This window comes from Zingiber officinale, chromosome 7B (assembly GCF_018446385.1).
Source record: "Zingiber officinale cultivar Zhangliang chromosome 7B, Zo_v1.1, whole genome shotgun sequence".
In the NCBI taxonomy this organism is placed as follows: Eukaryota; Viridiplantae; Streptophyta; class Magnoliopsida; order Zingiberales; family Zingiberaceae; genus Zingiber; species Zingiber officinale.
This window is the reverse complement of record NC_055999.1, coordinates 47,292,237-47,308,923: the sequence shown is the minus strand read 5'-3', so window position 1 is coordinate 47,308,923 and position 16,687 is coordinate 47,292,237. Positions and strand designations below refer to the sequence as shown.

The following is a 16,687-nucleotide window of genomic DNA, read 5'->3' as shown; positions in this document are numbered from 1 at the left end:
ACTGCAGGGTTTAACATGACAATCCTTATGAGCTCTTCTTGGGGACATTATCAACCTAGATCACTAAGACACAGTTTCCTTCTATAATCAACAACACACACTATAAGTGATATCATTTCCCAACTTATCGGGCTAATTGATTTATCAAACTAAATCTCACCCATTGATAAATTAAAGAAATAAATATCAAATATATGTGCTTGTTATTATATTAGGATTAAGAGCACACACTTCCATAATAACTGAGGTCTTTGTTCCTTTATAAAGTCAGTATAAAAGTAACGACCTCTGATGGTCCTACTCAATACACTCTAAGTGTACTAGTGTAATTATATAGTTAAGATAAACTAATACCTAATTACACTACGACCTTCCAATGGTTTGTTCCTTTCCATTTTGGTCGTGAGCTACTGTTTATAATTTATAAGGTACTGATAACATTATCTTCTGTATGTGACACCACATACTATGTTATCTACAATATAAATTAATTGAACAACTATAAACAAATGTAGATAATTTGACCAAATGTGAATCTTTATTCAAAATAAATGTTTACAAAAGCTTAGGCTTTCAGTATACACTCTAACACGTACTTCCGCATATGTCGCAAGCACAGACTATTGCATTAGCTGTGTTGTTACCCATGGCTTCGAATTTTTTAATCAGGGCGTACAGCTTCGCAGACATGAGTATGAATGCATCCACCTCGAATTTTCCTGACGCCTTCATCTGATTTCTTAAGAAAGCACCGCTAGATCTTTAAGATGCCCACTGATGGTGGTTTAGTGCCACATTTTCTATTATCTCTTCAGCTTCATCAAGGCTTTTGTTCATCAGTGCTCCTCCTGTCGCAGAATCCAATGATACCTTCGTGTGATAATTTATTCCATTATAGAAGGTGTGTAGGACCAGCCACTTCTCAAGGCCATGATGGGGGCATTGTCTCTGCATGCTCTTGAACTGATCCCAGGCTTCAAATAGGGATTCTGAGTCTATCTGCTTGAAACTGGCAATCAGTTTCCTCATGTGGGCAGTCTTGCTTGGGGGGTAGAACTTGTCTAAGATTTTCTGCTCACATTGCTCCCAAGACGATATGCTATCTTCTGGTAGAGAATTCAGCCACTGCTTGACCCTGTCTTTCAGAGAGAATCCGAAAAGAAGCAGTCTCACCAATTCTGGAGGAACCTCATTCACCTTCATCGTGCCACAAATTTCATAAAATAACTCTAGATGATGATTCGGGTCTTCGTGTGGTCCCCCTCTGAATTGATTTCACTGGACCATGTAGATTACTGCGGGCTTGATCTCAAAGTTGTCAGCATCGATGGGTGGTCGGGTGATACTGGATTGGACCCCTCGTGCATATGGTGCCGCATAATCTTTCAGCAGTTTATCGGTCATTCCTGAGGGTTCCTTTGCTGCTTAGAAAGCTTTCTATAAGTTCCTTCTCCTCAGAAAGGTCCTGTCAATCTCTTGATCAAATGGTAGCAGCTGTCCTGAAGGGTTAGCTCTATGCATGCAGAAGAAAAGAGGACAAGATAGAAAATATGACAGCAAGAAATGAAAAAGAATGAATGTAGTAAGGAAGAAGAGTGAAAATATTATTTTTATATGCAGAAAATAAGGAAAATAAAGTCTAGTCTAATCCAATATAACCTAACTAGTGTTACGGACGCAGTCCCCGGCAACGACGCCAAAAACTTGTTACGCTTCCGTAAGTGAACGGATTCATGGTCAGTAATAAAAATATCGATCTCATAGGGATTGGCTATAAGCACTAGCAATCGCTCACTTATGGTTAGCTAGACTACCAATGGTCTTGATCATGCTAAGGGAAAAGAAAGGTCGAGGGAGAGAGTCAAGAGTCGCAAGGTCGAAATATTACTTGGTGATGAGGAGTTCTAGGGGGTCGGTTTCGTCGTGGTAGTATTGATGTGTCTCGGTTTATCTGCTTCTCGCTGTCCTTATTCCTGCTATTGCCGGAAGCTAAGTGGGTATTCTCAAGAGCTAGAATAGGGGAATGTCTTAAGAAGTCCTGTTACGGTTTATCCCTGTCACTAGGGCACCTCGGCAAATCTTGATGACATAACTCTAACTGGTAAATTAAGAATGGTGAGTAGAGCTAAGCCTGGTCTCTCGCTCCCTTGGGGAGAATCTGCCTTCCTCTCAAGGATCTATCCTAGATGTTCGTGAATTGGTTATCCCTTTCACTAGGGCCCCTCGGGTGTACGATCTAGTGGTAATCCTCTATGAGGCTGACAAGTTCTTCACAATCAAAAGTAAACAATTAACAATTGAAACAAAGCATGAAGGTTCATCCAGCAAGTACAAACACAATTTGAGTCTTACATCAATCCGTACCACGACTACTCCCTAATCCCAGAACAAGGGGATCTACTCCATGAATGCTAGAGAGATATCCGAAAACATAGTATAGACAAACATACAATTCTCAACAAGTAAGAAGGAATATGCTTATCAAGTGTCGAAGAGTGGCCTTCGAATCCAACTCTCATCTTCTGGAGTTGATGTGGTGGCGGAAGTTCACTGAACGGCGGTCCAAAGTGGCATAGAATTGCACCAAGAACCTTTTCTCCCTGACGACTCGCCTCCCCCTGGCAAAAAGGGTTAAAACCCTTATATAGCCTTAGGGTTTGGTGGCGGCGGCACGGCCGTGTAATGGCGGCATGACCGTGTAAGGGCGACACGGCCGTGTAAGGGCGTCATGGCCGTGTAAGGGTGGCACGGTCGTGCCCTTCTTCGGTTCAGTGCGTGGCTGCACGGCCGTGTAGGGTTGCATGACCGTGTAGCCCTTGGGCTCTGTCTCCTGGGGCACGGTCGTGCAAGGGTGCACGGCCGTGCAAGTCTCCTTCTTTGCTTGGGGTGGCACGGTCGTGCAGGGTTGCACGGCCGTGTGCTGACTAGCTGCTGTTGTGGTCACACGGTCATGCAGGATTGCATGGTCGTGTGCTCTTCCTCTCCTATTTGGCCACACGGCCATGCAGGGTTGCACGACCTTGTCATCTAGTTGGTTCCGATGCATCAATGCCCTCCGTTCAAGCTCCGAAAATCTTTCCTATCAACATAAAACCAAACAAAGAGCAGATATCCAAACAAAACAATCGATATGATGAATACAAGATAAAAGATATGATCATGTGAAGAATAAATGTGCATAATTCACGTGAATGTGCGCTAAAACTTGCATAGAAGATCATAATATTTACGCACATCAATAAGCAATGAGTGACATCTAGCAAGACATCATTTCTACCCAAGTGACGAGAAGGTCAAGATCTGACCTAACCTGTTCGTGGCTATTATCTTGTATGACTTTGTCCCTCTATCCTTGATAGCTAGGTCAATCAATGAGGCATAGACTGTGTCATCCTCTTATTAACCTTTATGTTTCTTGATCTCTAAGTAGACACACTCAATCAAATAAGCTCAAAATCTCATATTGACTCATTTGCGCATGACCATGTTTTCTTGTGTCCTACTAATCAAGGGGCCCACAGATATCGCTTCCGTCATATGGAAGGCACCTTCAATAAACAGTGCGAAGGCGCCTTCGACCAGTCAAACTAGAGGTTGGCAGTAGATAAAGCTTTATCCACTGTGCCTCACGAGAGGCGCCCTCCAACCCCTTTGGAGGTGCCTTCAACTTCGGATAAGATTTTTCAGGGGCTATAAAAAGACCCCAAGACCTAGGAAATATGTATCAACTCTAGCTATCATTTCCTAGCACATTCCTGTGATTTTTAAGAGTGTAATAGGCTTCTCCGCCTACACGAAGGAGATCTTTTACTGCTTTCTTTTGCCTTGGATTAACTACCACCTATGTTGTAACTACGTAATTCCTTTGTGTCTTTTTGGTTTATTAGTTACTTAATTTTATTTATATAAGTGTGCTACTAATCTAAGTTGAAGAACAAGGAAGGGTTTTATTTTTCTATTACAGGCAATTCACCCCTCCCCTCTTACCAGCCCCACTGCACCAACAGTTGGCTCAGCGTTGGTAAGGCAAAATGACCATGAGTAACAACTTGTATATTTCCTAAGTTATATATTAAAAGATGCAGAATCCTGCTACACCGGTCTTAAAAAATTGGCTTTCGCGCTAGTACTCACCGCTCGGAGACTCCGTCCATACTTCCTATCACATCTGATCATCATGATGACCAACAACACGTTGGGAAGAGTCCTTCTCAACCTAGAAGCATCCGAATAGCTGATCAAATAGACAACCGAGCTAATTGAGTTTGACATGCAATATCAGCCCAGGACAGCAATCAAGGCTCAGGCCTTAGCTAATTCTATCACTAAGGTCCAGAACACCGTGCCAGATTCGACTTGGAGAATATACATAGACGGGTTGTCCACTCTGCAAGGTAATGGAATTGACATTCTCTTGATTTTACCACGGGATGACTAGATGCAATTGTCTGTGCGGCTAGACTATCAGGTCACAAATAATGAAGCCGAATACGAAGCCCTAATAGTCAGCTTGTAGGCTGCTCCTCATGTTGGAGCTACAAAGTCCTTATCAACTCGGATTCTCAGCTGGCCACTCAGTAGCTATTGGAGACATTCGAAATAAGTAGTTCCTAACTCAGGCTATATGCAGAAGCATTCAAGAAGTTGAGGGAAAGCTTCCAAGAATAAAAACTTGATGTTGTGACTGCAAGCACACGGTTGTCGTCAAGTAATAAAATTTATAAAAGTTGATCCCACGAGGATTGAAGATTAAATGCTAGTTGGTTCTACACTTCAAATTTAACTAGACAAAATTGATAATGGGTTGTTATAAGGTTTTCAACTAAAATGTGAAAATAAAAGTAAGAAATAGTTGAGGAAGTCCTTAATTCAGAAAATGTTCTAGGCCAAAAGTTTTATTGTAATGGTGGATGTTGTGCTACGAATTGGCCCATTCCTAGTTCTCTTTGAAGACGAAGAAATTCCGTTCTATTTTAATTTTCCCTGTACAAAAATTGTACAAGTACAGAACTTTTTCTAGCAACCCGCATGTTAGATCAGACATGTGTTTGATCAATCAAGCAAGTTCTTGATGGATCAAAGCACACCTTGATCGAAGTAAAAGATCGCTGGCCTCTTGTGTTGGTATTCAAAATCGTTATAAAGAAAACGAAACTAATTACACAGTGGAATCAAAGAACTAGTTGTATCTTTCCTTTGTAGGTAAAGACCTCTTGATCTTCTGCTGTATTCCTCTCCTCTTCAAGGATCTCTTTGGTCACTAGAATCGGGCCTCTAGACAAGAAGCAATGAGAAAGTTAATGACAACCACCATGACAGAGGGTACTCCCGTCAGGGACCATATCCTAAAGATGATGACTTATTTGAACGAAATACAAATCCTAGGAGGAGAAATTGATGGGGAAATCCAGATCGATATAATTCTCCAGATGCTACCTAGAAGTTTTGAGCATTTTCGCCTGAACTATAATATGAATAAAAGGATGTATTCATTGGCGGAACTACTTACAGAACTTCAGGCAGCAGAAGGGTTATTTCATCATAATTCTCAGATTCACTATGCTGAAAATGGTTTTACTTCTATGTCGAAAGGCAAGAAGAAGAAGAAACAGGTTACATCAGCAAAGAAGGTGAATAAACCTCAAGGTACAGGACATAAAGCTGGAATGAAGAAGCCGAAGGGCAAGTGCTTCATCTTCAAGCAGTCAGGACATTGGAAGGCAGACTGTCCTCGTAGGAAAGAGAATAATAAAGGTATATCTCATTCTCTAGTAGTTGAAACATGTTTAGCGGTGTAATCTATCAGCACCTGGTGTGTAGATACGGGAGCCACTGATCATGTCTGCAACTCTTTGCAGGGGTTCCAGGAAACCCGACGATTATTTGAAGGAGAGATAACCGTCTACATGGGCAATGCTACTAAGGTGGCGGCTGTTGCAGTGGGAGACGTCTACTTATCTTTTGATAGGAATAGAAGTTTGGTTTTAAGAAATTGTCTTTATGTACACAGTTTTAGAAAGAATTTAATTTTAGTTTCTAAACTATATTTGGATGGATATTCTGTTTCCTTTAATAACAATGTGGTTATAAAGAGAAATAGGGTTATTATCTGTTCTGGTGCATTGGTTAGCAATTTATATACTTTAAATCCAATATCTCTCACAAAGTAACAAATGAAAATTAATAACACATCTTCTAATTCTAATAAGAGAAAGGAACCTTCTGAAATGAACTAAACATATCTTTGGCATCGAAGGCTTGGTCATATTAACTTAAGTAAGATTCAAAGTCTTTTAGCTGATGGACTCTTGGGTTCATTAAAGTTGTAAAACTTTTCAACCTGTGAATCTTGCTTGGAAGGTAAAATGACCAAGAGACATTTTAAGGCCAAGGTGTATAGAGCCAAAGATGTGTTAGAACTAGTTCATTCTGATTTGTGTGGTCCTATGTCAATCCAGGCAAGAGGTGGTTATGAATACTTTATCTCTTTTATAAACGATTATTCAAGATACGGATACATTTACTTGATGCGCCGTAAGTCTGAATGCTTTGATAAGTTCAAAGAATATAGGGCTGATGTGGAGAAATGTCTTGGTAAAAGTATCAAGACACTACGGTCTGACCGTGGTAGCAAATACCTCTTTGGAGAGTTTAGGAATTACTTATCAGAAGTTGGGATTCAATCCCAATTATCTAAACCTTGTACACCCCAACAGAATGGTGTGGCAGAACAAAGGAATAAGACTCTTATGGAAATAGTTAGATTGATGATGAGTTATTCAGAATTATCAAATTCATTTTGGGGATATGCTCTGGAAACAGCAATGTACATTCTGAATATGGTACCTTCTAAAACTGTTCCTTCTACTCCCATGGAATTATGGAATGGACGTAAACCTAGTCTGAATCATATCCAGATATGGGGTAGTCTAGCACATGTGCTGAAGGGAGATACTGACAAGTTGGAATCACGTACAGAAGTATGTCTGTTTGTGGGATATCCTAAGGGAACGAAGAGTGGTTTGTTTTATAATCCTAAAAATCAAAAGATCATTGTTAGCACCAATGCTCATTTTTTAGAAGATGATTATGTAATAAACCATAAGCCCATGAGTAAAATTGTTCTAGAAGAAATAAGAGAGGACACGTCTACTTTAGTACCAACGGTACAAGATAAAGTACCACAAGAGACTGAAACACGTGTCACACATGATACACAACCAGAGACAGTGCCTCGTCATAGTGGGAGGGTTGTTAGGCAACCTGAGAGATTCATGTTTTTGGGAGAGTCATCAAACTTGATCCCAGGTAAACATGAACCTGATCCTCGAACATATGATGAAGCACTCCAAGATAAAGATGCAGTATCTTGGCAAAAGGCAATGAATTCTGAAATAGAATCTATGTATTCTAATAAGGTCTGGGAGCTTGTAGAACCACCAAATGGTGTAAAAGCCGTTGGATGCAAGTGGATCTTCAAAAGGAAAAGAGGGACAGACAGGAAGGTAGAAACCTTCAAAGTAAGGCTTGTAGCGAAAGGGTACACTCAGAAAGAAGGAATCGATTATGAGGAGACCTTTTTATCGGTAGCTATACTTAAGTCTTTCCGGATACTCTTATCCATTGCTGCTCATATGGATTATGAGATTTGGCAAATAGATGTCAAGATAGCTTTCCTTAATGGATGTCTTGAAGAAAACATCCATATGAAGCAACCAGATGGGTTCATTGAAAAGGTAAAGAGCATCTAGTATACAAGCTCAATCGGTCTATTTATGGACTGAAGCAAGCTTCATGATCTTGGAACATCTAGTTTAATGAAGTAATCCAGTCATATGGATTTATTCAGTGTCCGGATGAGTCTTGTGTATACAAGAAGTGTAATGGAAACGTGGTGATATTTCTTGTACTATACGTAGATGACATTTTGTTAATTGGCAATAATGTCAAGATGTTATCAGATGTAAGGGTATGGTTGTCCAAACAATTTGATATGAAGGACTCAAGAGAATGTGCACACATTCATGGGATCAAAGTCATAAGGGATCGCAAGAAAAGGATGTTGTGTCTATCTCAAGCTTCATATATAGATACAATCCTTGCTCATTTTAGCATGCAAAACTCCAAAAAAGGTTTTTTACCTTTTAGGCATGGAGTAGCTTTATCTAAAGAGATGTCTCCGAAGACATCAAAGGAGATAGAGGACATGAAGGCAGTTCCTTATGCTTCGGCTGTAGGAAACCTAAAGTATGCAATGTTGTGTACGAGATCAGATATCTATTTTATCGTGGGCATAATTAGCAGATATCAAAGTAACCTGGACAAGGACATTGGACTGCTGTAAAACATATATTGAAGTACCTGAGAAGGACTAGAGATTATATGCTAGTTTACCAAGTAGACGATTTGCTCCCTGTGGGTTACACGGATTCGAACTTCCAATCAGATAGGGACAATAATAAGTCTACATTAGGCTATGTATTTACTCTAGGAGGTGGAGTCATTGCATGGAGGAGTGTTAAGCATAAATGCGTTTCAGACTCAACCATAGAAGCTGAGTATGTGGCAGCCTCTGAGGCAGCCAAAGAAGCTGTATGCCTCAGGAACTTCCTATTGGACTTAGATGTGATTCCTGGTTTGCCCAAAATCATTACAATTTATTGTGATAATAGTGGTGCAGTTGCAAACTTGAAGGAACCACGAGCTCATAAGGCGAGTAAGCATATAGAGCGTAAGTACCACCTGATACGAGACATCGTCAAGTGAGGAGAAGTTGTCATCGCTAAGATTGCATCAGCAGATAACCTGGCAGATCCTTTCACTAAGGCCCTTCTAGCGAAAGCTTTTGATCGGCATGTGGAGGGGATGAGAATCAGATGTATGGCAATAGATATGGCAGCTTAGTCTTTTAGTATAAGTGGGAGATAGTTAGAGTGTATACTAAAAGCCTAGCTTTTGTAAACTTTTATTTTTGAAATAAAAGAATCACATTGGTCAAATGCCTACATTTATTTGTTAAGTGTAGTTATTCAATTAATTTATATTGTAGATAACATGGTGTGTGGTGTCACACACAGAAGATTATGTTATCAGTTCTTTATAAATTATAAACAGAGGCTCACGACTAAGATGGAAAGGAACAAGCCGTAGGAATAGTCATAGTGTAATTAGGTATTAGTTTATCTTGACTAATAAATTACACTAGTACACTCTTAGTGTATTGAGTTGGACCATTTAAGGTAAGTTCTTTTTATACTGACATAATAAAAGAACAAGACCTTAGTTATTATGGAAGTGTGTGCTCTTAATCCTAATATAATAACAAGCACATATATTTAGTATTTATTTCTTTGACTTATCAAAGGATGAGATTTAACTTGATAAATTAATAAGCCCGATAAGTTGGGAAATGATATTACTTATAGTGTGTGTTGTTGATTATAGAGGGAAACTGTGTCCTAGTCATCTAGGTTGAGAATGTCCACAAGAGGAGCTCATAAGGATTGTCATGTTAAACCCCGCAGGTGGACTTAGTCCGAGATGACGATGAAGCTGACTAGTACTACTCTTGGACTACGATATTAATTAAACCGAGTTGTCAGTAACTCAATTAAATTAATAGACATTCGATATCTTAAACACAGGGAGACTAACACACTCATGATAAGAAGGAGCCCATAATGTAATTTGGGATTGGTGCGGTAGTGCAATAATAACTCTCTAGTGGAATGAGTTATTATTGATGAACTTGAGTTGTGTGTTCGGGGCGAACACGGGATGCTTGAGTTCATCGGAAGGCCAAAATTAATTTCTCCTCTAGGTCCCTGTCGTAGCTTCATTAATGCCTCAAATCCACTCATGAAAAGCCCATCTTGGTGACCAAGAGGAGGTCGGCCCATGGCTTGGTGACCAAGCCATAGTGGTCGGCCACTATCTTCTCAAAGAGGGTCGGCCCTTTGTTTGGTGCCCAAGCAAGGAGGGGTTGGCCACCATAATTCAAATAAGGAGGGGTGTTTTGAATTTTTAAAATCTTCTCTTTGTAGATAACTACAAGTTTTAAAAGAAGGATTTTAAATTTACAAAACTTTCCTTATTTGAATTAGGCCACATGATTTAAAAGAAAGTTTAAAAGTTTTAAAACTTTCCTTTTTTAACCATCCTCATGGTTTTGAAAAAAAGGAAGGGGGTTTTAAATTTGAAATTTTATATTTTTGTAACCATGTTAAAAAAGGAAATTTTAGAAGAGAAGTTTTAAAATTTAAAACTTGTTTTAATTTTTAAAACTTTCCTTTTTTAACATCCACATTAGGAAATTAAAAGAGAGCTTGTAAAATTTTATAAGAGCTTTCCTTCTTTACTTATAAAATTTTTACAAAGATTATTTTCCTTCTTTTAAAGGCCGGCCACCCTTGCTTGGTGCCCAAGCAAAGGGCCGACCAATTAATCAATTAAAGGAGAAAAAGAAAAATAAAAGGGGAAAAGGAAAAACAAGAGGAAGATTTTAATTTTTGTAAAAATCATTCCTTATTTGCCTTGGACAAGTATTATATAAGAAGGGGAGGAGAGGCCTCATGATGTATCAATTCTTATTCTCTTGTTGGAGCTCTCTCTTGTGGTCGGTCCTCTCTCTTTCCTTTCCCCTTGCTCTCTTTTGTTCCTTGGTGGTGGTGGTGGCCGAATACTAGAGAAGGGGGAGGAGCTTTTGGGTGGTGTTCAGCTTGGAGGATCGTCGCCCACACGACGTCCGAGAGGAGGCGAGGAACACAGCAGAAGAGCTCGAGGTTATTGGCATACAAAGAAGAGGTATAACTAGTAATTATTTTTCGCATCATGCTTGTTCTTCTTTGTATGAATTCCAAACACAAGAGGCATATGATTCTAGAGTTTCGAATTTGTGATTCGAGTTTGTATTTTTTTTTTGTTTTTCGAATTTGTGATTAGATTGTTCTTTTTGGTTAAACCTAGAGTTATATAAGGATATTAAATATTAGCTTTCCTTAAAAGGCTTTGTCTAGGCGGTGGTGGATGATCTCATACCCAAAAAGGACTAGTGCCTCACCATGCAGTCCTGGAAGTTAATTTTGGAAATTAATATTTAATTGAATTTATAACATAGGTGGATTTGGATCAATAATGTTAAGTATCGTTTGTGATCCAAATCTAAACCATTAAGAACAGATAAGTTAAATTTGGAATCAATAATGTTAAGTTCCATTTGTGATTCCTAATTTAATTTCTAAAGAACACAATAGGTTGTTTAGGAAAGGTTCGACACTTGTACAAAATTTTTGTACAGTGGAGTCGATACGATCTTCCTAGGACCAACCAACACCACCTGGAGGAGGTCTATTCTCCAGTGGCCCAAGGAGATATCTAGGAACTCTAGGGAGATGGTCAATATTTTCATAATCCTGGTATAATGAGGCCACCTACTAACCCATGATATCCGTGGAGTCCATAAACTCATTAATTCTCCTTTGGTGAGTGTAGTAGTCTCCCACAAATTGGATACTCTACTATAGAAATTATCCCTCTTCTGAAACTAGTCCTATACATATTGGAATTGATCATGAGTGAAGTCGCAGTGATCCTCCAACATCTTATGGGAAATGTCTTGCTTTTCATGAAAAGAGTCCAATGATGTACAAAAACTAAAGAAATCAAAGCTAGAAGGTCATGCACTACCATATGCAAATGAATGTCTAGCTGGGTCAGAAAATCCTACCGATGGCAGGCCTCTAGGTGAGGGATACTAGTGATGCTCTCTGGGGATACGGAGGAACCAGGAATTGGATCCTTAATAATCCAATTATTAGGGTTATGAATTGTTGTGCACTCAGAATTTGATAAAGGGACAGGAAACCATTTGAGAGGTTTTAGATCTAGATGGGTCATGAGGCTCATGTAGACTAGTGATTAAACTCTAAAAAGAATTTGCATTGTATCTATGATCAAACTTACGAGGTACCCCCGTAGGTAATCCAAAATAATTATTAAATTCATACAGAATTCAAAGGTAATCATGATTCATTAATCTAAAGCTAATTTTCCCATCATGATCATTGTCAAAAGTGAAATTAGACTCTAAGGAATTTAAAAATTCGAGGATAAGGTGTGGGTAGGTTGGTTTACTAGTGTACATCAATTCACTATATTCTATGTTACCAATCAACCAATCAACATCATCTCTTATTCCCAAACACTCCATAGTTGTACTATCCATATAATATGTACAAACTAATTTATGGCTAAATAGGTTATTAAATCTAAACTTTTTCTCTTCATATCTAAGTAAAATGCCGAACTCATTAGTTTTACTTTCATCTTAAGCTGGGTGCTTCCTTTTTTCCTTTGCAGGTGCCTTCTCCTTCATGGGTTCTTTTCCTTTTCCTTTTTCCTTTCTCAGATCATCCCCTCTGCTAGATCCACTCAACTTGTGAATGCATTTCATGACGTTAGACATATCAAAATATATCCAAGATCGAGAAGATTTATTTGCAAATTAAAAAATTAGATCTAATGGAGAAACGATAAGGAGTGAAAAGAATAGATCTAGAGTTTTGAATAGATAAAGGAAAGATTTATTCAAAGTCTACTCTTTATTTAAATGAGAAAGGGGAAATTTTGAGGGTGGGGAGAGTTGATCTTGTGTAGGAGAAAGAGGTTTTAGAAGGGGAATAGTGTAGAAGAGGTAGGGAAATGAATAGTGGAAGAAAAAGTGAGTTTGAGAAGGCTTGGGAGGTGATATTGTGGCCACCGTAGCCTAAGACACAGCCACAGCTAGGTTTATATCCCAACCGTGTATTTTGGCATGACCCGTGTCAAATGGCAAGGGTTGTGCCAAATTAGCACTGACAAATCCACTTTTCTCCCTTGTGGCCATGCCTTTTGGCACGGGCAGTACCAACATGGTTCTGTTTCTCATCCCGTGCCCATGCCAAATGGCACGACAAGCATCCCTTATTGCTTAGTGTCCGTGCCAAATAGCATGGGAGCTTATTCTGCCCAAAATTGCTCGTGGCAATTGGCACGGACAGAGCCAAAATGGATCTACTATCCTTCCTTTGCTTATGCCAAATGGCACGGGCATGACCTTCTTTCCTCTTTAGGTCATGCCAAATGACACGGTCAGGTCTAAAAACCTGTAAAATGAAAAAACAAAAATGAAGCTATTAGGCTTAACAAAATAGGAAATAATGAAACAAAAGAAAAGAAAACTCTTGGGGTGCCTCCCAAGGAGCACTAGTTTTAGGTCCCAAGCTCGACCTTTGACATGTCTTAACTGGGAGCCTTGGCCTTGAAAGGGAGATGCTCCCCTAAAGACAGCTATGTCAGAAAGATGGTGAAGTCAAACCTAGTTGTTTCCTACTAAAATTGCATCTTGCTTTCCCAAACTAACTGTTATGTCCGGAGGTTGAGTCAGGTGATACAAAAATCGTTCTTGCTTGTCTTCCTCAAATCTACAATTATCTGCAATTAATATTGAAGTACTTGAAGAAGAATTTGAAATTAATTCAAAAGAAGGATACTGTGAAGCTGGGGATAAGTTAAAGTTAAGCTCATTCTCGCCAACTTTCAGTGATAGCTTGTGATTCTTCACGTCTATATTTGCTCCAGCTGTGGTGAGAAAAGGCCCTCCAAGAATTATAGTGATCTTTGGGCCCTCTTCCATGTCCAGGACCACAAAATCTATAGGGATGATAAAATTCCCTACCTCTACCTTCACATCTCCAACTATGCCCAGCGGATATCTGTAGGTGGAATTAGCTAGTTGAAGCGGGATGGTAGTCAGTTTCAGATCACTCAATCCTAGCTTCTTATAAATAGAAAATGGCATGAGACTGACGCTAGTTCCCAGGTCACAAAAGGCTTTGTCAATAATAGTATCTTTGATTTTACATGGTATTGAAAAATTGCCTAGATCTTGGAGTTTAGGAGGCAACGTATTTAGAAGTAATTGTTGGGATTTTCGGGTCGAAAAAACCGCTTTTTCGCGTTGCGAAAACCCCAAATCTCCCATGCCACCGGATCCGTGCGAAGTTTATAAACAAAAATTTTGAGTACGAGTTTACTAAAGCCTAGATCTATAATAGAGAAGGAAGTTACCCTCGATGCGATGCCCTTCGCAATCCCGCTCGTCCAACGGTTCGCCGGATCTCGAGATCGTCAAGCGTACGATCCTCTAGAAGTATCCACACGAACAAACTAGGTGGAGAGACCAAACAAAAGGTGTGCTAGCACCTATGAAGTGTTCGGCCAAGAGAGGAGAGGGAGAAGAAAATTGAGAGCAAGAGGAAGAAGATGGAGTGAATGCCTTGAATTGAAAAAATCAACTCTTTTCCACACAATAAGTGGCCGGCCACAATGGAGTTGTAACCTCCATTCTCATTTAATGTGGTCATTAAAGAGAAGATTTGTAACCTGCATGAGGTGGCACACACATGTGCCAACTATGATGAAGTGACACATCATCATTAGTCCTCCTAATGCCAACTCACAAATGAGGTGGCAAATAGTCAAGTCAAACTTGACTCTTCCTATTCCTCTCAAGTCAAATCAAACTTGACATTATAACTCCCATGGTTGATCAAATCCAACCATTTGATTCAAGCCAATTTAATATAATAAATTTAATTCATTTAATTAAATTGATTCAATGAGTCATAATCTAAATTAGACTCATTGAACACATGAATCAAATTGAGTCCAACTCAATTAGTTCAATTAGGATTACTCTTAATCCAATTTGATTCATCACGTTCTTATAACGTTGGCAATGCTCCTAAACCCATTTAGAAGCATAAGTAATGAGCGGTATCTAGCAATACATCGTTACTACCCAAGTTATAAGAATGTTGAGATCCAACATCACCTTGTGACTACTAATTGTGACTCCTCACAATATATGACAAGTGTCATTCTATCCTAGACATCTAGATTGATCAATATGAGGCATAGACCGTGTCATCCTCTAATCAATCTAAATCTTGAACTCCAAGTAGACTCACTCAATCAAATGAGCTCAATATCTCATATTGACTCATTTGGGCATGGTCATGCACTTCGTGGTCTCACTCTATCAAGAATATCGATGTCACTCCCGTCATATAGGAGGGATAGATACCATCTACATCACTCACATCCCTCTGCATAATTCGTTACATACCCAGTAATCGCCTTTATAGTCCACCCAGTTACGGGTGATGTTTGACGAAGCCAAAGTACGTAACTCCTTATGTAAGGATCCATGGTGATTTCTGGTCCAAGGACTAGTAGTCATATTAATAGCCACATGAGAAAGTATATGACACTCATATAAGGATTCATTATACTTTCTCATGGCGGGTCATTCAGTATACATTCTCCAATGCATACCCATGTGTCAACTTGAAATCTCTATATCCATGACTTGTGAGATCAAGTCATCGAGTTGACCTACATGCTAGTCTCGTCGCATTAACATTGTCCCTGAATGTTAATACTCGACTAGGAATGATTAAGAGTAGTGTTCTCTATATCATCTCACTATCAGTTCAACTAATCGATTGATATAGGTAAGAACCCTCTACTCAAGGACGCTATTATACTTAGTTATTTAGCACCAATACAAGTAAGTATAATAACCAAAACAAATGTCTTTATTAATATACAAGAATATGATACAATGAGTCCATACAACAATCATCAAATGATTGGCTCTAGGACTCTAACTAACAGTAATGCACTAATATCCTCAGTTAGAGCAACAGTCTTGAACCCTTCCTTCTTTCTTTTGCTTGAAATTATACTTCTCATGAATTTAGCAAATTTAGGCATTTGATGCAGGGCATCCAACAATGGTATGTCAATAAAAATCTCCTTGATCTTTTCTAAAATTCTCTCAAACTCTGCATCCTTTTGGGTTGTGAGCAATCTTTGGGGGAATGGAATTGTTTGAATTTCAGTTGCTAGTGAGAGCCCTCCAACCTCGACGACAATCTCCTCTTCCTTCTTATCTTGCTCTAGATATAAGGAAGAAGTAGACGGCTCTTCATTAAGCTTAACTCCATCTTCAACTATAGCGGTCACTTAGGGATTACCCAAGGTCTGTTTGCTCCTTAACTCAATTGCCTTGCAATGCTCCATGGAGTTAAGTTCAAGTTTGCCAGGAAAGTTTCCTTAAACTCTTGAGGAAGAAGAACTAGCTATTTGAGAATCTTGATTCTCAAGAATCTTAATATGTTTGTCCTGGTTGTCCATTCTTGCATTTATCTACATTTCTGAGTTGTCTAACCAGATATTCAATTGCTTGATGTTAGACTTCATTTCATTTTGGTTTGCTAATATCTCCTCAAGTAGCTTTTTGAATTGGCTTGGTTGTGGATTTGATTGTTGCCCTGATTGTTGCCCAAAGTCTTGATTGCTTCTATATGAGAAGTTGGGATGATTTTTCTACCTTGGATTGTAAGGATTTGAGCAAGGATTATTTTGCCTCTGATTGTAGTTACCAATAGCATCATCACACTGTTCCACTTGAGATAAATGCATACTGATAGCTCCAAGAGGACAAACATCCTTCATGTGTTCTAAATCTCCGCATACTTAACAAGATATGGAAATCGCATTCATAGGGCATGCATTCATATTGTCAAATTGCTTCGATAGAGAATCAAGCTTTTCCGTAATTAAGTCAAGGGCATCCACGTTG

The 16,687-nt window shown here is 39.2% G+C and overlaps 1 non-coding gene across 1 annotated transcript; it reads left to right on the top strand.

Annotated features, from left to right (window-relative positions):
* The first annotated feature begins 925 nt into the window (after positions 1 to 925).
* Positions 926 to 1,031, top strand: LOC122007526. The gene has a single exon (XR_006119012.1). It is a non-coding gene; the product is annotated as a small nucleolar RNA R71 (small nucleolar RNA).
* The last annotated feature ends 15,656 nt before the right edge of the window (positions 1,032 to 16,687 follow it).